This window comes from Lagenorhynchus albirostris, chromosome 19 (assembly GCF_949774975.1).
Source record: "Lagenorhynchus albirostris chromosome 19, mLagAlb1.1, whole genome shotgun sequence".
NCBI classification, from domain to species: Eukaryota; Metazoa; Chordata; class Mammalia; order Artiodactyla; family Delphinidae; genus Lagenorhynchus; species Lagenorhynchus albirostris.
The window spans coordinates 54,292,329-54,311,013 of record NC_083113.1 but is presented as its reverse complement, the minus strand read 5'-3'; positions in this window follow the sequence as shown (position 1 = coordinate 54,311,013).

The window sequence follows — 18,685 nt, the reverse complement described above, 5'->3', positions numbered from 1 at the left end:
TGAGAGGAGCTGAAGGCAGAGGCTTTCTCTAAACAAAGTCCCTGGCACATAGGGAGCCTGCTGGGCATCCACGCCAAGGCATGGCCACAGTCCTCTTTTCCAAGGAGCAGGTCTAGTGATGGTTCTGCAGCTGTGTGCCTGGCACAGAGAAGTGTCAGTTCTGGCCGTTGGCAAAACCATCAGATCCCAGCCCAGCCCTACTTAAGCTTCCTTCCCCATCCTTGAGCCCCCAAATACTGCACCTGTCTCCTTTGAATCCCCCAATACCCAGGCATCCAAGACAGCCTCCATCCCTCCAAGCTCATAGAACCCCAAGAACCTGCACATTATAGTCACCAGGGAAACTTTTAAAAACATATCTGCTCCCCTGGCCCCCTCCCATAAAGATTATGACTCAATTAGCCTGGAGTGTGGCCAGCAGGCATTTTTTTTAACTTTACAATTTTTTTTTTTTTTAATGCAGCCACAGCCTTAGAGCTTAACTCAAGCTTCATGAACAAACTCCAACTCACTTGAACTTCCTAGTTCCACAAACTTTACCTGCACACCTCTAGGGGTCCTCCTTGACCATCGAAGATAAAACTGGAGAATAAACTCAGATATACCTCTAGAGCAGCTCTGACTCAAAGGATCCCTCACCCTTGCTTCCTAGACACTCAAGCGTAGAAGGCGTTTTCTCCCTTGTTCCCAAGAAGCCCATCAAAGCAGCTGCCCGTAGTTTCACTGGTTACCAGACACTGAATGGACATGGCCCTTCAGGACTAAGTGACACTTTGAAACTATTCACTTCCCAGGTCTGCTGAAGCTAGTTTTGGGATGGCCCTCAGCAGTGGGTGACGTATTTCAGCTGAGTATCCTGAGCCTCAGACGGCTGCCTTCACAGGTTCTTCCCTTAGCTTGGCTGCAAAGTCAGGGAGACACATCAGACCCCACCCAGGGTCCAGCAGAATTCTCAGGACCAAAGGGCATAAAGACACCTGGGGCTCCCTGAGGCCCCCTGAAAACACTCAGGGTTCCCTGAGGGCCAGAGTTGCCCATGAGGCCTCCTGGACAAAGGTTTCCAACCTGCCCAATCATAAGGATCACATCATGAGGCACTTGCTAAAGCCACAAGCTCCCTGAGTCAGAATCACTGGATGATTCTCAGAATTAGGCAGTTTGGAGGAGCAGGAAGGTTCAGTCTTGGCTCTCAAGCCAACCCTCAGTTCAAGAATCCCACCCTTGAACTTCGTCTAAGCCTTAAGTTGGAATGAGAGATCATGTTTCGCTGAGCTCAAGCATGTCAGCGTATTTAAGGTCTAAATTGCTAGGACAACAGTTCTTAGAGTTTTAAAGTAATGTAAAGGCCATATGCATTAGAAACAAGGAAGAGGGGTCACGGATAGCCTATTATGAGATGCAGACTCCTGGTCTGTAAACCAAAGAGACTGAAACAGAATCACTGAAAGTAGGGGCAGAGAGCCTGCTGTTTGAACAAGTTTCTCCCCCAAGGACTGCTTTGCTTGCTGACATTTGAGAACTCGTGCCAGCCCCAGCACCAGCTGGAACTCGTGCCAGCTGGTGTCTGATGGAGGGCCCATGAAGACCAGCTCTGGGGACCCCAGACACTTAGACACTCCCCTGAAAACTGGGGACTGCATCCAGAAGATTCTCCTCATCAAGCCCACTTACAGAGACCAACATTACTGATCCCAATTCCAAGTCAGAGCTCTTGAAGAAAAAAGCCTTCTCCAATGTCTGCTGGGGGAACTTCAGAACAGGCTGTCGGGGGTGCCTGCAACTGTGCCTGCCTTGGGGAAGCCAGGACTGCCCTGGGGCGGAGCCCAGGGCTTGAATGAAGATGCTGCACTCAAGAGTGGGTCCCTGTTCCTGGGAAGAGCCAGTCATCTTAACCGTTCTTGGACCACTGGATCTCTCTTTTCTCTTCTGTGAAATAAAAACTGAGTTGAAGCCTACCACTCACTACCCAGTTCTCCTGCAGGCTATGCTTGATAAAATCATCTCAGAACATCGCCTCTTTCATCCTAGACAAAGGCTGTGGGCTCCTAATAGGTCTTCCTGATCCCTTCCTTACTGCCTCCAATCCATTCCCCACAGTGCAGACAAATTTCTCTCTCTAAAAGGCACATCTGAACATGTCACTTCCCTGCCTAGAACTGTCAATAATTTATTCATTGCTCTAAGGATACAACTCAAAACACTCAGTCCATAAGAACTGTCACCATGGTACCCACATTTATCTCACAGGCTTATCTTCTCCCTCTCTCTGCCTTCTTCACTCTGCTCTTCCCAGAGCCCTTCTCCCAGTCCCTCAAAAGGGCTTGGCTCTTTCTCTGCTCAGGGCCTTTTTACATTCTGTTCTGGCCTGGAGTGCCCTGGTTAATCCTAACTCGTCCTTGGAACTCAGATTAACTATTAAGTCCCTGGCCACTTTCCCTCCCCAAATCAGCTCAGGCCTCATCAGTCCCGCCTCAGTCCCTTGGTAGCATTTGTCAAAAGGGTAGTGAGGGCTTCCCTGGTGGCGCAGTGGTTGAGAATCCGCCTGCCGATGCAGGGAACACGGGTTCGTGCCCCGGTCCGGGAGGATCCCACATACAGCGGAGCGGCTGGGCCCGTGAGCCATGGCCTCTGAGCCTGCACGTCGGGAGCCTGTGCTCCGCAACGGGAGAGGCCACGAAAGTGAGAGGCCCGTGTACTGCAAAAAAATAAAAAAATAAAATAAAAGGGTAGTGAACTAATCATCTGCATAATTATGTGCTCATATCTGTCTCCCACAACAGACTCCAAGCAGCACCACAATCACAATGGCCATGTATGTCTAGCTCACCATGACATCCCAGAGCCTAGCATGGGGCCTAGCACATAATAAGTGTTCAATAAGTATTTGTTGAACAAGTGGGCAAAAAAAAAAGATACCAATTAATTAATAAAAATTTTTAATAAGACCCTCTTCCCTACCTGAAATACTTTCAGGGACTACTGGGTAGCTGAACGTCTAGACTGATGTGTCCTAATTCAAGCAAACTTCTTGGTCTGCCTTTGAACAGTCCGCAAGTTCAAAAGAGCAATATTTGCCAAATGCATGTGACTTTTTTTTTTTTTTTTTGCTTGACAAAGGAATTCTTCACTTCACCTCCCATCCCCAAAAAATCCCCTGAAAAACGTCTTTAAATAGTGTGTTCCCTCTGGTGCCCATAGCCATATTAAGAACTCATTAATTATCTGCCAGGGAGGCTAGAACTAAGAGGCAAGTCATAAGAATGGCTGCCAAGGGAAGAAATGATGATAAATCAGCATTTAAATGAAAGTGTAAATCATAGGAAAAGTAAGATTCTATTTAAAGAAGTATGATTTGTACACAGCTTATCAAGAACTTTGTTATCTTGGAGGGGAACACGGTTGACTTGGAACAAGATTTCCGGCCTTTGAAAGGCATCCTTTTCCCCTCCTTGGTTTTCTCTGCCCAGCTTTCGAAGGTGTACTTTGAGCTGTTGTGCTTGAGACTGGAGCGTGGGCCTGCACCTGCCACTGAAGCTCACCTGCTATTGCATCAAACTCTCTGGGCCCCTCAGGGCTGCAGATGTTCTTCCCTAGTGTGAGTGTAACAGATTTTATAAAGGTCCATTCCACCTTCAGCCAGGGTGGTTGTCACCTTGGAAGAGAAGAGGACGCTCTCCAGGCATGTTGTTGGCAGTGTAGGGGGTGCTTCAGGAAAGAACATTACTGAGTGGTTAGTGGGTATCAGCACTGGTGTTCATGCTTCAGTATACCCTTTATCAAAAACTGTGGAAAGAAACAAAAACCAAGCAGGGCTTGCTATAGCAGGGGAGTGGAGTCAACCACCATCGCTTGCTCTGATTGGAGGCGGTTGGCCTGAGGAAGCTGTAAGTGGGCTAATGAAGCAGGGCAGCCTATGCAATTGGTTAGGGGAGCAGATATGACTTACTCTGTTTGGTCCTAAGTTGGAAACAGGGACAAAATTAGGGAATCTGGTGGTCATTGATCAAATCCTGGCTGTTTGGGGCCAATTGCTACAGAGATTATAGGTAGGGTTCTATTTTTACATGTGGTCTGGTCATTATTGTTGTCCATTTGTCTTTATCATTTAAGGACGTTTATCACTGTCCATATTCAGTCTTTCACCAGAATGGTACACAATCCCACCAGGGCTTTCTACAAGGAAATGCTTTGGTTCTCTCCCAGGCAACAGCCAGACCTGTGTTTCTGTCCATGGGACATTTCTCAGCGCCTTTGGGAGTCAGCTGGCTCTGCTCTTCCTCCCAGTTGTCCTCTGCTTCACCAGGCTGGGGTCTATGCTCACTAGGGATACTGTATAAGACAATCATCCCTCAATCTCCTCCATTCTGCTCCCCTTCTCTGTGCTGTCATGATCCTTGGCTTTTCCCTCTGATGAGCAAGGCTTATTGTCCTTGAGTGTTGAGTATCCATCTCAACTCTCAGTCCTTAGGTCCTTGAAGACAGGATCGGGTCTGAGTTACCATCACAGCCTCAGAGCCCAGCATAGTACCTGGCCCACAGGAAGTATATAACAAATGTCTCATGTATAATTCAGTGAATGCATTGGTTTTACTGCCAGCCACTCATGACAAGGAAAGGAGAGGGAAAGAAAATAATGAAAACAACAAACATGGAATAATTACAAAAGCTCAAGAAATCTTAGAATATTCTGCAGGAATGTCCCTGGTCTTCATGAAACATAAATAGGCCCAAGACAGGGTCTTCCCTCTTCTTGTCCCTTCTCTGCTTTCCATTTCTAAAGTGTTCTGGATAAGATTTCTTCTCTTTTCCTCTTTATATTTTCCCCAGATTTGAGGGTCTTATGTTTTTCTTGCGTCTCTACATATGCCTATTGCAATACAGGAGATGTGGCAGAATCTCAAAAATGCATCAATTGTGTGATTTCAAAATGGGTGGTAGTGGGAGGGGGAGGGTATTTTGAACAACTATGGCAAGAATTGGCAATAGGTAAGTTCACAGAAGACTCCACTAAGGAAAACCCCACCCTGGCCACCCTAGTCCAGAAGTGTATTGTTCCCTACATGATGTAGAATACCAACTATAATGACAATTAAAACATAACCACTGTGTGATATAAGAGGCAATGTGTGTGTCAGAGCACAGCTACCCTGAGGCTTTTGTTTGGGACACAGTGATAAACTGCTAAGCAAAATTCTATTTACCCATGTCACAGAGTCTGTGTCTTTATAGTTGAGATCATCTAATTAAGTCAGGTAAGAGTCCCCATCTTGGCCTGTCTCAGCCAAATAAAGAAAAATCAAAGCTTTGGGCCCAAAAAATTGTCAGCGTTCCAATGTTTAGCGAGTTGTAAATACAGCAACAGCCAGCACCTCTCCCATACCAAAACAGAGAGAAGCCATTTTCCCCATGCCCCTAACCCAGGCTGTTAACTTCAGTTGTGCATGTCTACTGTACAATGATAATCATGACCCTGAGGCCTTACAAGATTGGGAAATGCCTTCTGAAGCATCAAACAGAGATTAAATTGTCTTGCCTGTAGTTGTGGCATTAATTTAAATTACAGTTTTTTGAAAACTGGAACTGGATTACCAGTTCTCAAAGGACATGAAATCTTATCTAAAGGCGACTCTTTATGAACCAGAATGTGTAATTAAAGCGAACATTCTTTTTCTGGGTCTTTCTAGATGCACGAGACTTTTTAAAAAACAATTTATTGAATATAAAAGCCACCATTTACTTGGGAAAGGAACATTACACTTTTCAAGCATTTCCACATATTTTCTTATCTGATACTAATGGATCAGAAATGTAGATGAGGTAAGATGTAGCCATAATGTCAGTGCCCCACCCTTCTACTCTTTTGTTAAACTAAGTTTTATTGGAATATAGTTGATTTACAATGTTGCGTTAGTTTCTGCTGTACAGCAAAGTGAATCAGTTATACATATACATATATCCGCCCTTCCACTCTTACACACAGACTTTGCAGCTCTATTTTGGAGAATTTCCCTTAGGTCATTGGAAACCACTTTGCCCAACTAGGTGGAGAGCTGGAAGTGTCTGGGAATTTACATTCCCCCTTCCTACCCCAGTCAGTCCTTATCCAGTGACTGAGGTACAGGAGTATGAAAACCCCAGCCCCCTTGCCACAGATGGGGACCACTAGGAGGCTTAACCCATACCCCAAAATTCCCCTGCAGGGTCAGTCTGGAGCTTCCGCTGCAGGACTTTGCCTGTGATCACACCCTTGCTCTGCTTCCTCTCCTCCCCCCACTGCTCCCCCCACCTTCCCTTCCAAGGTGGGAGCACTTCCTTATTAAGTCATGGAACCCGAAACCACATGTCAGGGGCTGCTCCTACAGAGTCTGACCTAAAACTCAGGGATAATTATCAACCTTCTACAGAACAGACTCAGAATCAAACAACTTGCCAAAGATCACGTAAGCTGAGTCCAGAATCCAAGTCTTACAATTAATCAGTCATTCAATCGATATTTATTAAGTACCTACCACTATGCTCAGACCAGGGAATAGTGAGACAAATACACTTAGGTGCCTACCTCCGTTCAAATACACAGGCTGGTGAGAAAAACAGCAAGACCCATCATGGTGTTTTTAGCTGGTAATACTTTTTAAATGAAAGGATATTGGAATACATGGGTATTCTTCACATGTTTTTAGGTTGATTTTTCCACTTGAAGGCAATCAAAAAGAGCAAGCACTTTTACTGAGCGCCACATAACACACGAAGTATCTCAAGTCTAACCAGTTGCCTTCCCTGCCCATTGGGGCCGCAAGTCCAAGTAGCTGCTGGGAGAACATGGATGGAAAGGGATGGGGGATGGGCAAGGGACTTTAATGAGACCCATGCTGGAGAAAAAGAGGAAGGGAATGGCTGGACCCAGGAAGAGTCTCACCTTGGGGGAGGCAGTGTTCCTGCACTCAGTTACCATCACTCCCAACATACCCCAGGGAAACTGTCCTCAGCCCCTCACATGCCAGCTTCCTGGGAAGATCAGAGCCCATCCTCCTATGTCACCCACAACAATGCCCAGCAGCAACTTTGAAGCATCACCAGAATCTGATGGCCCAGCAGTCTGAATCTGTGTTCGTGAGCCTGGCTCAATTTCAGTGAGATGCAGAGAGGTCAAGCTACTCATCCAAGTTCCCACAACCCAGCAAGAGGCAAAGCAAAGATTTGAACCCAGACATGCCTGACTCAAAGCACACACTTGAAGAATAACTAATGAGAAAAAGGCAAGGAGAACAGTGTTCTCATGAACACTGAGTCCTCTCAGCAGAATAAACTACACTGATAAGTTAGGCCGAGTGGATACCTAAATATAAAGGGAAATTAAATTCTCACTCAAAAATGAAAAAGCAGAATTAAATCTTATATCACAAAGAAATATCCCAGAAAGGAGGAAAACCTAAAAATGAGATGAAGCATAAAACAACATAAGTGTTCTAAAACTCTAAAGATGTGTCTGCTGAGGAGAAAAAGCTAACGACAGAAGATGCTGGAAGTCATTTGTGTGTGCTTTCCTTTATCTTCATGACTTCATTGTAATCCCCCTGTACCACTTGCTGTGAGAAAATAAAAAGCAGACCTTAAAAAGGCAAGAACAGGGTTAAGCAGTATTTTCCTAGTACACATCAAATCATTGTTTGGATCAGACTTCTCCTAAGAACTACAGTAGCAAAATGAGACAAATACGTATTTTTTTTCCCTATATACAAACAAGGGAAAAGAGGAGAATGCTAGAGATGGCAAAGAAGCCAGTCTAACCTCATCTGGCAGAGGAAATCTTTGATTAATCTAACCTGAGGTTACGCCCTGGAAGAAAACATGGTAAAGAAGAGCAAGCAGTCCTAAACATATGTGGAAAATGACACCGTGAAGGGATGGCTGAAGCTAAAGAATATTTCTTTCCATGGGAGAGGCGACCCAACCAGGATCTACCCACTTTCCAGGCACAGAAGATAGGCTGTCTTGTGGGAGGGCACCTTGTGGGGAATCACAGGGGTTCCCTTCTTTTATGTCTCCTACCCCCTAGAAATCTCTGTCCTCAGATCTAAGCAAGGGAATCCAGAATTCTTACTTGGCTCCCTCTTGGGACTTGTAGGCCTATTTAAAATGCAAAGAGAGCCTGGGAGGGAAATAAAGCTTCATTAACTTGAAGCAGGGCCATTGAAATCTTCCCTGTGTACACACTTCCTCACTAGTGTGACTTTTGAGCATTTCTTGCCTGCAAAAAATGTGGTGATGGTCAAACTCTCTTCTCCAGGGTTTGTCGTGAGAACTCCAAGAATATGCGGAAGCACCTGGCACAGAGGAGATATTCAATAACGCTAAGTTCTCTCTCCTGTAGTGGAGAAAGAAAAGTGAGAGGCAAAGGGAAATAAATTTAATGAGGATATGAGAGTAGAGGAGGGGAAAAGGGAGACTGAGGCTCTAGCTGTCCTTGGCTGAAATGGAGCCATTAGGAGGCACGTTAAGCTGTACCCAATGGATAGAAGTTGGGGCTTGGAAAAGTGGGGCGTGTAGAGGACAGTGTCTTTCTACCCAACCCAACACAGACATACCTACTTGGGAGACACCCTTCCTAGGGAATGTATGGATGAGGTCAAGCTCCAGTGAGAAGCTGAGAATTGGCTGCACTCGTCAGAGCCTAGAGCCTGGAGAGATGCTTGTAACACAAGGAAGTAGGAACTAATGCCCTCCTACTCGTATTAACAGTAGATCTTTTACTTCAAATCAGAAGCTTCTGGAGGAGTAGTTAAAAAACACATTGCTGAGTCCCAACTCAGCCTTTCTGATTGAATAGGGCTGGGGTGGAACCCAAGAACTCGCTTTTCTGACAAGTTCCCAGGTGATAGTAATGATGCTGGTCCGGGGACCACACTTTGAGAACCACTGTCCTATACTTTCATTTAGTAGCCCTAGGAGAGATTCCCGGCCTAGAGTTAAATGTGACCTTGGGCAATTCATTCTGCTCTTGGTGCCCCACACTTGAGCTGAGGCAATGTCCTAGATGACCCCCTATGACCCCTTCCTACCCTGACATTCAGTGACTTTGCAAGTCTAACCAGTTCAGTGCATTTATTGCCTAGTTCTGGTCTGGGGAGAACTGGGGGGAGACCAGGCATGCAGAGTGACTGAACAACAAGGAGAACCTCCAGAATACAGAAAGAGCAAATACTGCATTTTTTTTTCCACTGCTCTAATTTTCTTCCATACTCTAAAGTACTCTCCTGACTTCAGTTAAGCTTGCCCTGAACTTGGCAGATATTTAAAGTAAAGAATGAGCCGTTTGGCCAGCTGAAGTTTTCCTAAAAGTCCTCCTCTGGAAGGACTTTCAGCCCCTTGGGCTGTGCATCTGTGACTCCACAGTGACATCTGGTGGCCATCAAGGTGAGTCCCAGGCCCTGGCAACACCCACATGTACTCCTAAAGACTAGGGCACATAAAGGGGAGGCAGCCGGCGGGGGATGGGGGGTGGCTCAGTTCTCATAAATAAGTCCATTTCTCAATCACCTGTAGCTTACCCGTACTACCTGTGAGCAAATTATTCTCTTGGTTGAATGCCAAAATTAAAGCCTCTGACTCCTATTTTATTTCTCTATTCATTGACCCACTTGAAAGCATACAATCCTTAGCAGGCTGACAACCCCACTGTGGTTGATGCATCTGAACTAATACTCATATCTAAACTGTTTGATTAAAGGAACACATCAAAGCATTTGGCAGGGAAAAAAACACAGCCTAACTTTGCTTCCAACAATTTGATCTAAGCAAATAAATAAGTCATTTTCATTTCCAGTTTAACATAAGAATATTTTTACATGATAATTTGCTTTTAAATATTCTAGCTATGAAGTTTAATAACAGCACATGAGCTGCCTGTCATTTCGTATTTATGTTCCAATCCCAGTTTTGACAGTTCCCACGGGTTCTGGACTGCTCAGCTAGAGATATTCCAGGCCATGTTCTCATAATAACAGGTAGAAAACCGAGCCCCAGAGCCAGGAAAGAATAAAGAACCTTTAACAGGGCTTTGAACACGGAACTGGCTCACCTTTTCCCCCTTCTTGCTATAAGGCAAGTTTACAACTTAGTGAAATGGTCAATCAAGCCCTCCATTCCAGTGTCTTTAATATATGATCATAGGCGCCTTTTCAAAGCAAACAATGTCAGGAAAGGCCCTTCTCTCACAAGGACTGGCGACTGGCAATAGCAGCTGGTACTGATTGAATGCTTACTCTGTGCTGGGCACTCTCCCCAGAGCATTACATGCAGATGGTCGAATCTCCACAGCATCACCAGGGAGGCAGAGCTATTCATGTCCCATCTCACAGATGAGGAAACTGGGGCTTAGCCAGGTGACAGAGGGCCTTTGCTCAAGGTCTCCTGCTGAGCATGGGTTGGGGCTGGGTCTGAACCCAGACAGTCTGACTCACACCAGGAATCAGACTGGAGTGAATGCCACCCTTCCCCACCTAGTCAAACCCTTCAAAGCTCAGCTTCAACATTTTCTCCTCCGGCCCTGCTTTTCCCGACACTGCTACACCCCAGCACCTTCCAAGTGGCAGCAATGCCTCTTGACAGTGAAGTGTCACCCTGCCTTATCACCACCCCTCCACAGACCACCCATGCTGTGACATGAACATAAGCACCTTTTTTTTATATATATATAAATTTATTTATTTTTGGCTGCACTGGGTCTTCGTTGCAGTGCGCAGGCTTCTCACTGCGGTGTCTTCTCTTGTTGCAGAGCATGGGCTCTAGGCACGCGGGCTTCAGTAGTTGCGGCACGCAGGTTCAGTAGTTGTGGCTCATGGGCTCTAGAGTGCAGGCTCAGTAGTTGTGGCACACGGGCTTAGCTGCTCCACAGCATGTGGGATCTTCCTGGACCAGAGCTCGAACCCGTGTCCCCAGCATTGGCAGGCGGATTCTTAACCACTGCGCCACCAGGGAAGCCCAAACGTAAGCATCTTAAAGGGAGAGCTAATATCTACTTTGTACTGTAGTGACCCACCCCCTCGCCAAAGTTGGCACAGAGCATTGTAAGCAGTCATCAGCCAACACGTTTTTGCTGAATGAACAAATAAATAAACAGACTTTGAGAAATGTACTTCGACTCTGTAAGAGACCCCTTGGGTTGGAGGAGGGGGCTAATCCCCTTGAATGGAGTGAACAGTAAGGGGAGGATGAGGAGGTAAAGCACAGCGAGGACACCTATAGAATCACTGGGAAGGGAGCTCTGTACCCAGGTGCATTCCCACCACTGAACAGACTTTACATCAGAGTCAGACACTATATAGCATGGGGCTGATATAGAGAGGGCCTCTGAAACCCTCCCTTTTTCTGCCCCTTTCTGTTGTGGGATTTGTGGGTGATATGTAGTGCCCCCACTTTCCCCTATCATGGAATTTACTATGCCCCATTGCATTATCATTGTCTGCTTGTTTGTTCCTCTCTAGACTGGGAGCTCTCTGAAGACTTTTTAGCAGGGAACTAAAAAGTTTATTTAGTTCCCTGCTAAACCCTGAGCATCTTGCACAGTACCTGACACATAGAAGGGGCTCAATAAATATTTTTAAATTGTTCAAACTTTAATTTCAGCAACAACTACAAAGCAGTGATAAAGAAGAAGTCTGTGTCAAATCCAGAGCAACTGCCAGAGTTTCTCAGTCTTTTACTGAAAGGGTGATGTGTGTGTTCATATCTTCTAGATGCTAATTGTTGACAACATGATTTGGTGGCTCAACAAATTGGAACTGACACCATCAACCTGCTCAATCCATTTACAATCTTTCATCATTGATGCAGGGGACTCTGTCAGCTGAGCAGGGCCAGCTTCCCTGTGAGGCCAGCATCTTGTTTCCTATTAGTGATGAGCATTACAAGTAAACAGATTGGCTTAGCATGTTAAATTGCATCCAACAGCCCAGCAAAAATCACAAGCAATGTAGAAAAATAAAAGTAAGGAGAGGACGGACTCAAGTCAATGCACATTTACTGAGCAGAAGTTTCATTAACTAGTTTCTCTACCACCAGCTATGATGCATCCCACCCTCCATAGAGCACCCAGAGTGGTCTTTCTGAAATGCCAGTCAGTTCACATCACCTCCCTGTTTAAAATGCTTTAGTAATTTCTTCATTCTCTCCTTATCATGTCTTCCCAGATGCTCTGGAATCTGAGCCTTGCACTTCTCTAGCCCCAAACTGCTCCCTTCTCCTCATTCCACACTGTACTGTACACACACACACACACACACACACACACACACACACACACAAGCACACTACACTCCAAGAGTATCACAGTACCATGGATGACTGTAGAGTCTCTTCCAACAGGACCTTTGCACATGCTGACCCCTCTTGCCATCTTTCTGGAACACTTTCTCTGCCCTTTCACTTACCTAACTCCTTCAAGATTTAACTCAACTGTTTTATGGCAACCAGGGAGGCTTCCCTGATGTACTAGCTTGAATGGTGGCCCCCCCAAAAGATATGGTCACATCCTAACTCCCAGAACCTGTGAATGTGACCTTATTTTGAAAAAGGGTCTTGCAGCTGTAAGTAAGTTAAAGATCTCAAGATGACATCATCCTGGATTATCTGGGTGGGCCTTAAATCCACTGACAAGTGCCCTTATAAGAGACACACAGAGGAGAGACATGGGGAGTAGGAGGAGAGGGTCCATATGAAGACAGAGGCAGAAATGGGAGTGATGTAGCCACAAGCCTGGAGCCACTAGAAGCTGCGAGAGGTGAGGAAGGATTCTCCCCTACAGCTTTCAAAGGGAGCATGATCTTGCTGCCACCCCAATTTCAGACGTCTGGCCTCCAGAATTGAGAGACAATAAATTTCGTTGTTTGAAGCCCCCAGTTTGTGGTAGATGGCTATGGCAGCCCTTAGGAAACTAATACACCTGATCTCCCCTCAGATGCTCCCTGTTTGCACTACCCCCAACCATGTGCACACTCCTATCCTGGCACTTTTCATGTGGTTTTGCAATTGCTCTGTGACTCTGTTGCCTTCCACACCCGAGCCCAAACCCCTGCAAGGTGAGGATTTTATCTTCTGTGACCTTCTGCCAAGTTCTAGCATCTCCTTGAAGGGGGGACAAGGCTGTCAGTAGAGTAAGAGCAAAATGATGCAGAGTCAAACTTACTCTTTAAAACCTTTAAATCTTCCATAAATGTCTTCTGAGAACAAGCCTATTAGCTCTTCTCATGTCCCTTTCCTCAAAGCTTCTCTTGGCCCTCAACTAATTCTTCCATTTCTTTATCCACAAAGTCATCACCACCCACTGAGCTGGCCACCTGAGTCTTGCATCTCCCTTCTTTATTAAAGGGTGACAAACCCTGAAAACTATTCATAAATAATTTTCATGGGTTTCAAGCCTGCCTCCACTGTTTCAGGCTTACGTGCATCTATTGCCCGTGGGCCCACCTTCATTGGGTGGAATCGTGGACTGAATGATTCAAATGATTTTTCTCTTTTTTTTTTTTCATTGCACACCATTATATGGGCATATATCGTAACCCACAGATTAAGTATTAAAGGAACAGGTGCAATAATGATAAATACGTGTTATCCCAACCTCTTGTTAAACCCCATAGGTAAGTAAGGCTTAGTCCTTGACTGCAAGGGGTTTATAACCTACATGAACCTAGTAATAACTGCTAACATTTGTAACCTCCCCACCAAATCTTCTTTGTTTTTGATAAAGCACAAAATTCATGTGCCATGAATTTTTCAAAGGAAACTAAGTTTCACTTTACTTTGTTTTTTAAAAAAATATATATCAGTAGTAGATCATGAGGTCCGTATTTACAAGGGAGCTGGCTGGTGGAGGTAATGATAAATCAAAGAAACAATAGGGGCATTGCTGGTGGGGATGTCAAATGGTGCAGTTGCTGTGGAAAACAGTCTGACAGTTCTTCAGAATGTTAAACATAGAGTCACCATATGATCCAGCAATTCTACTCCTAGGTAGACAGCCAAAGGAATTGGAAACAGATGTTCAAACAAATACGTGTACACAAATATTCATAGCAGCATCACTTACAATAGCCAAAAGCTGGAAATAACTCAAATGTCCATCAACTGATAACTGGATAAACATGTGATATATCCATAAGTGGAATATTATTCATCAATAAAGAAGAATGAAGTATTGATACAGGCTACAACACAGATGACACATGAAAATACCATGCTAAGTGAAAGAAGCCAGTCACAGAGTCCACGTATTATATGATTCCATTTATAGTAAATGTCCAAAATAGGCAAATCCATAGAGTCAGAAAGTAGATAAATGGATGCAATGCAGTGGGGGTGAGGGGTGGGTAAAGGCAGGTGAGGTATCAGTCAGTTTGGGTTGCTATAATAAAAATACCACAGACCAAGTGGCTTAAAAAAAAAACAGGCATTTATTTTTCACAGTTCTAGAGGCTAGAAGTCCAAGATTAGGGTGCCAGCATAGTCTGGTTCTTAGTAAGTGCCTTCTTCCCAGTTATGTCCTCATATGGCCTTCTTTGGTGCATGCAAGCAGAGAGAGAGAGTGAGTGAACAAGTTCTAGTCTCTTTCTCTTCTTATAAGGACACTAACACCCTCATGATCTCATCTAAACCTAATAACCTCCCAAAGGCCCCACCTTCAAATACCATCACATCAGGGGTTAGGGTTGAATAAGAATTTGGGGCGAGGGGTGGTGGGCACAAACATTCAGTTCATAACATGGGGAATGACAGCAAATGGGTACAGGGCTTCTTTTTGCAGTAATAGAAATGTTCTAAAATTGATTGTGGTGATAGATGCATAACCCTGTGAATATACTAAAAGCCATTGAATTGTACACTTTAAATGAGTTAATCATATAATGTGTGACATATGTCAATAAAACTGTTACGAAGGAAGGAAGGAAGGAAGGAAGGAAGGGAGGGAGGGAGGGAGGCAGGAAAGGGAGAGGGAGGGAGGGAGGATGGAAGGAAGGAAGGAAAGGGAGGGAGGGAGGGAGGGCGGAAGGAAGGAAGGAAGGAAGGGGGAGGGAGGGAGGGACGGAGGGAAGGGAGGGAGGGAGGAAAGAGGGGGAGGGAGGGATGCCCACATAGCTGGTACAACATTATTTCTGGGTGTGTCCCTGAGGGTCTTCTGGAAAGAGATTAGTATTTGAATTGGTGAACTGAGTAAAGCAAACAGTCCTACCCAATGTGGGTGGACATAATCCAATCCATTGAGGGCCCCAATAGAAGAAAAAAGCAGAGGAAGGGCAAATTCACTCTCTGCTTGAGCTAGGACATGGATCTTCTCCTGCCCTGTGACATCTGGCTCCTGGTTCGCTGGCTTTCGAATTCACACCGTGAATTACACCATCAGGCTCCTAATTCTCAGGCCTTCAGACTCAGACTGAATTACACCACCAGATATCCTGGTTATCCACTTTTACAGAGGGCAGATCGTGGGTCTTCTCAGCCTCTATAACCATGAGAGTCAAATCCTATAATAAGTCTCCTCTTCTGTTCATCTATTTATCTATCTATCTATCCTATTGGTTCTATTTCCCCGAGCATCCTAATACAGTAATAAAGGGGTCACATCTGTCCCACTTATCATGGTATCTCCAGGGTCTAACACTCAGCCTGGCCCGTAGTGGATGTTCAATGAAATAGTGGTTAAATGAATGAATGAATGAGTTACAATCGACTTCCTTGTAAACTCCACTGTCCTCTAAAGACTTGTAAAAGCTCTGTCCCTACTAGCAATGCTGCTGCTGCTTGCTCTGTCCACAGACCACCCCCCAACACATTTCTAAGGGGATCTGCTCACCCTCAGTCCTACCGCCTATGGGGCTATATTCATACAACAGGGCCCTGCTCCTGTCCTGACTGATTCAGCAAGGCTGCAACACCTGACCCAAAGGTAGCCAATCCAGAGGCTCTATAAAGATGAGCTGGACCAGTCACATTCTTTCCCCGTGTTTCAGGAATTGGAAATAAGACACACAGAAGACAATGCCAGTTGGTGGTGGATAGTGCACAAAGAACATTTACGATGTGAAGAGGAACATTTAAGATTGTCAAGGGCAAGCTCAAGTTATGAGGACTCTAAACTCTCAGTGGAGAGAAGAGAATGGAACACGAGCACAGAGAGAACTAGAGATGAAGAGAGGCAAGGCAGAGAACGCCATCTCTTAGAGGAGCCATCACTTAGAGACACCCAAAATCCTGCAGATCCTGTCCTTGAAATCTATATCTGCTCTGTTCATACAGTAGCCATTAGCTATTTAGATTTAAATTCAAATTAATTAAAAGTAAAAATTTAGAGTTGCCCCAGTCACAGTTCAAGTGCTCAAGAGTCATATGTGGCTGAATGGCTACCACATTCAAAGTGCAGATGAAGAACATTTCCATCATCGAGTGAAGTTCTATTGGAGAGTACTGTCCTGCATCTTTACAGTAAAGCCCACTTACCTTGAACAATGTAAACACAATGCAAGAGCCTCTGTTTCGTGTAACCAAAGGAATCAGCCAGAATACCCATTAGGTGATTCAGTCCTTCACTCATTTAACATCAAATGTATATTGATGTTCAAGGTATCTTTTGAGTGCTAGGGATACATATTAGTGAACTGGATAAAGTCTAGCCCTGGTGGAGCTTCAGTTATAACTTTCCAATGTAAGCAGGTCATGCCCCCATCCCACTGAATCTAGTCTTGTTTGGGCCAAATGCAGTCCCAGTTTCTTTAGCCAGCCCTCAGGTCGCATGGATCCCTGGGCCTCCACTCTCTGAGTCCCTCTCTGAAAACAGTTTAGGTTATCAACATCCCTTTTAAAACTCAGAGCCCCGAACTGCATATAATATTCCAAAGAGCCAGTACAGAATTCAATGGACTATTATACCACTTGCTGCAAACACTGAATTTCCATTAATTTAGCTTGACAGTACATTTATTTCTAAAGAGCCAGCCACATTGCATTGCTAGTTTGACTTAGTGAGCAGTTAAGTCAATAACGTTTTAAAGTTCTTTTTAACGGAAACTGCTCTTCAGCTTGTCCATCCCAAGCTTTACTTATGCAACTGATGTATAAACCAAAATGCAAATTTTTACATTTATTCCTGTTAAACCTTATTCTCTAAGTCAGCATCAATCCACTAATTTTTCATGGCTGTTAGAAGTACTGTGTGAAGCCCCTGGTACATGCCTGGCACGTGGTTAGTGCTCAGTAAAAGGTGGTTCATTGATACTACGATGATTTCTTTTAGTTGGATGTTTCTCTTTTTCTTCAGGGTTGATGTCATAATTTGAACTCAACTCAATTAATACATTCCACTGAGCTACTGCTATGGGGCTGGGAGAGTCGCAAAGATGGAACAGACGTGGCCCCTGCCCTCCTGGAGCTCGCTGTTGGATGGGGGAAAACACACACACATACTTATGCAAAAAAGCATGAAATGAGAAGCAAGTTATGTCTGGAGCTGTGATGAATGGGTATGTAGTAGCTGTGATGAATGGGTATGTAGTACTAAGAGTATAGATCTAGATCTGAGTGAACTGGGTTTGAATTCAGGCACTGTCTACCAGATTTGTGATCTTAGCCAAATCACTTAACACTTTTGACCCTCGATTACTCATCTGCAAAGTGGAAATCACCATGGAGCCCCCCTTAGAGTGCTGTGATGAAGTTCAGTGAGATAACGGAGGCCTAACTCTAATAAAGATTCAGGCTCCGTTTTTTTGAGGTTTTACTGTTGACAGCTTTTAAGCTCACCCCTCCCTTTTCCCCTTCCGCTTCATATCTGGGCAAGCTGATAGAAAGCCCACGTGCTCCCTCCTTTGTCACCCCTCACACTGGCCCCACCCCCCAACCACAATAAAAACCTCAAACCAACCTCCTTTCCTTGACTTATCAAGCCATTTTCAGATCAGCTTGGGATGCCTACCTTTGCTTACCCCAGAATTCTTCTTACATAAATAAATCTTTTCATCCCTCTCAGTGTGTATGGTATCATCAGCCTTGACATCTGAACCAAATTTGGGGTGAGAGTTCATTCTACCTCTACAGGTGGCCACAATATTAATGAAATAGCATAATGCCTGGTACACTTTAGGCATTTATGCCAACTATGATACATATAAGGTTAATGTCACCTTATTCTACCAAGCCAACAAGAAAGCAATCCCTTTTCTGACAATTACATAAAACCATATTTCTCAAACCGAGGCATATATCCCCAAGGGGGTCTTGAGATATGCCAAGGTATCTAATGAGTGTAAATCCTACACTACACACACACACACACACACACACACACACACACACACACACTTGCCTGTGGTATATTAAAATTTTCCTGCTCTCTGTATTTAGGAACTCCTATAGAAAATTATGAGAAACTAATAGTAGACTCTAAATTGATATCCCAGAAGCCACAATACATGAAGGAGACTGTGTGAGCAGCATCAAGGGCCCAGCCTTCTCCCCTCTGAGCAGACCTAATGATGCCCATGAAGGAGAGGGGCCTGCCTCCACAGGCCTCACTTCATCCACTCACTCCCTTGTGCTGGCAATGAGCTGATCCTTTTCTAGTAGACGCCCTCACATCACAGAGAAGAGCTGTGGCTCCAAATGGATGAAGCTGGCCAAAATGATCACCATAGAAGCAGAA